The sequence below is a fragment of the Pinus tabuliformis genome, chromosome Q (assembly GCF_031772625.1).
Source record: "Pinus tabuliformis cultivar Carrire ecotype Pingquan chromosome Q, CPIR1, whole genome shotgun sequence".
NCBI lineage: Eukaryota > Viridiplantae > Streptophyta > Pinopsida > Pinales > Pinaceae > Pinus > Pinus tabuliformis.
This window is the reverse complement of record NC_142296.1, coordinates 200,200,476-200,204,493: the sequence shown is the minus strand read 5'-3', so window position 1 is coordinate 200,204,493 and position 4,018 is coordinate 200,200,476.

Below are 4,018 nucleotides of genomic sequence, written 5' to 3'. Positions count from 1 at the left end.
TTGTTACATCAGATTCTTCTATGCCGGGGGGCATTTCACCTGTTTCTACAGAACCCCCTCCAAGCACTGAGGTCTTTTCCTTTGATTGGAATAGACTGACAGAACCTCGTCTTCCTTCCTCCATCCCTTTCCAAATCATTGTCAAGGCTGGTGGTAGGGACATACATCGTACTCAGGTAGATGAAGGTGCTTCTGTTAGTATTTTATCCTCAGCTGTTTGGAAAGCTTTGGGTTCCCCTCAGCTTGCGCCTATTACGCAGAATCTGAAAGCTTTTAACAGAACAATTAGTGAACCTTTAGGGATCCTTCCTAAGTTTTCTATTACCTTGGAAGGTAAAACTGTTTGTGTTGATCTTATGGTAGTTCGAGGTCCCTTGGATTTCAATTTACTCCTTGTGCGAGATTATGTTTATGCAATGAAAGCTGTCGTATCGACACTCTTTCGCGTGATGTCTTTCCCTCACAATGGCAGTATTGTGACTGTAGACCAGCTTTCATTCCCTAGTCTTGTCTCAACTACCAATAATATGACACCCCTAAATGTTCCTGATTCTAAAGTGGTATCTACCCTGCCACGGGTTAATTATGTGGCAACTGGTCCCATGTTTTCAGTTACCGATGTAAGTGAGCCTCTCACTGTTGATTTAGATCCGGTAATTGACATGGAAAACTCTATGGGATTACTTGAACACGATGTTCTTATCCCTTTTGAGTCCCTTGACATGTGTTCCTTCCCAAGAAGTATTCTTCCTTCGGATGAAGACCTCTTGGAAGCCATGATCAAGGTGTGTCCATTGACATGTCTTTCCTCCAGTTGGAAGCCATGATCAATGTTGCGAGGATAGTTTTTTCCTGAATCAACCTCGTTAAAAAATGAAACAGGCTAGCATGAGGATAGTTCTTTTACTGAGTCAACCTCATTAAAAAATGAATCAGGTAGATTTTAGGATATGTAGGCAGATTGTAGAAAGTAGGGTTTTGAGGACAGTTCCTGTTACTGAGTCAACCTCATTAAAAAATGAATCAGGTTTGAGGACAGTTCCTGTTACTGAGTCAACCTCATTAAAAAATGAATCAGGTTTGAGGACAGTTCCTGTTACTGAGTCAACCTCATTAAAAAATGAATCGGGTTTTGAGGATAGTTCCTGTTACTGAGTCGACCTCGTTAAAAAATGAATCAGGTTTGAGGACAGTTCCTGTTACTGAGTCAACCTCATTAAAAAATGAATCAGGTTTGAGGACAGTTCCTGTTACTGAGTCAACCTCATTAAAAAATGAATCAGGTTTGAGGATAGTTCCTGTTACTGAGTCAACCTCGTTAAAAAATGAATCAGGTATGAGGATAGTTCTTTTCTTGTGTCAACCTCCTTAAAAATGAAACAACTCCCTTTTCAAGTTAAATATTGAAAGTAAACCTTCATTCCTTTCATCCATCTAGTTGAATGCAATGAAGCCTGGGGGGCATGTACCTTGTTTTGCATCATTATGCTGGGGGCATGCGAACTTGTTGAGCATAGTTCCTTGTCTTGTGTCAAGCTCGTTAAAAAATGAATCAAGGATTTTCGAGGATAGTTCCTTGTCTTGTGTTAACCTCATTAAAAAATGAAACAAGGATAGGTTTTTAGAGTAGAGTTTTCGTTAGGTAGACTGTAGAGAGTAGTTTTGAGCATAGTTCCTTATCTTGTGTCAAGCTCGTTTAAAAAATGAAACAACTCCCACAAGTCTTTCCAAGATCTTGAAAGTAAAGCTTCATTCCATCCACCTCATTGAATGCAATGAAGCTTGGGGGGCATGTACCTTGATTTGCGTCATTATGCTGGGGGCATGTGAACTTATAACAAGCATAGTTTTTCGTTTCAAGCTTGCGTAAACATGAAACCAAATCCGAGCATAGTTCTTTTCCTGTGTCAAGCTCGTTAAAAAATGAAACAAATCCTCCTCTACTTGAGTCGAGAGATTGACTAGATCTTATAGATGTTAAGTATTTAGGTTAGTTATTTCAGTTTTTTGCATAATTTTCTTACAGTTTTAGGTCAAGTCCTTCAAATGATCTCGTACTTGAACCTTCATTTCATCCACCTTAGTTGAATGAAATGAAGCTGGGGGGGGCATGCGCTCTAACAGTTATGCTTAGGGGGCATCAAGCACAGTTTTATCTCTGTTTCAAGCTTGTGTAAAAATGAAACTAATTTGAAGCATAGTTTTTATCTGTTTCAAGCTTTTGTAAAAATGAAACCTATCTTGAGTCAATTTCAGTTATTTTCAAGACTCGTTAAACTCATGAAAATCCCGAGATTATTTTGCTATTTTTCATTCTCGTAAAACAAATGAAAATGCCGAGTTCTTTCCGTTTTTTCCTGCTCGTAAATTAAATTGAAAGTCGGCTATATGAGTACATTTTTATCATTTTTTCGAACTCGTTAAAACTTACGAAAAAGTGAAACCTTGGAGTTCTCTTTTAAGCCCTTTTCTGACTCCTAAAACATGAAAAGATCGCCGAGCGTTTCTTTTACACTCGTTAAAACGGAATTAAAAGACGGTCCCCTTTTAGCTCTTTTCTGACCGCAAAATCAGGAAAAGATTGCCGGGTTTTTGTCGTTTCAAACTCGATAAGGAAATAAAACGACGTGTCCTTGATCACTTTTTACTTTTCAGGTCAACGAAACTATTATGAAAGTTCTCCTTGGTCGCAAGATCAAGCAGTTCCCCCAGGTATTATTTTATACTTTTTCGGGCTTGAGGGACACAAATGTACGAAAAAGTTCAACGTGGAGTCTCCTTTAGTTTTTTCAGACTCTCTAAAATTGAAAAACGCCGAGTTTCTCCTATACTGGGCTCGTTAAACTTTTACAGTAGAGGACCTGTTCAATTACAAACAGGAACGAACCACTCCTTCCTAGGGTTCGAATTTAAACTAGGTTGGACTCGTCCGAAGGATGAGCTTATAATCAAGCATATGTTATCCTCCTCAAGCTTGTTAAAAATAAAGAGGTACTTGCCAGAAATGGTGGGGGAAAAGAGAGAAGAATGAACCTGTTTGTTACCTTTTGTCTGGTCGCAAGATCAAGCGGTTCCCCCAGGTATTATTTTATACTTTTTCGGGCTTGAGGGACACAAATGTATGAAAAAGTTCAACGTGGAGTCTCCTTTAGTTTTTTCAGACTCTCTAAAATTGAAAAACGCCAAGTTTCTCCTATACTGGGCTCGTTAAACTTTTACAGTAGAGGACTTGTTCAATTACAAACAGGAACGAACCACTCCTTCCTAGGGTTCGAATTTAAACTAGGTTGGACTCGTCCGAAGGATGAGCTTATAATCAAGCATATGTTATCCTCCTCAAGCTTGTTAAAAATAAAGAGGTACTTGCCAGAAATGGTGGGGGAAAATAGAGAAGAATGAACCTGTTTGTTACCTTTTGTCTGGTCGCAAGATCAAGCGGTTCCCCCAGGTATTATTTTATACTTTTTCGGGCTTGAGGGACACAAATGTACGAAAAAGTTCAACGTGGAGTCTCCTTTAGTTTTTTCAGACTCTCTAAAATTGAAAAACGCCGAGTTTCTCCTATACTGGGCTCGTTAAACTTTTACAGTAGAGGACCTGTTCAATTACAAACAGGAACGAACCACTCCTTCCTAGGGTTCGAATTTAAACTAGGTTGGACTCGTCTGAAGGATGAGCTTATAATCAAGCATATGTTATCCTCCTCAAGCTTGTTAAAAATAAAGAGGTACTTGCCAGAAATGGTGGGGGAAAAGAGAGAAGAATGAACCTGTTTGTTACCTTTTGTCTCAAAAGAAACTTTATTACCACTCTTGAACACGACACTTTTCATTCACCTGGGCTGGGAAATCTTTTACCTCACAGTTGATCAAACCACTTTGAAAGTCTTTAACCGGGTTCCGGGGATTAACTTTGAGTTATTCGTCACCAAGCCATCTGTCGTGTCGTTATGTGTTCAAGAGGTCTGTAAGCAAAACTTTCATCTGCAAAATACTTGTCATCCATTTGACCATCCCTG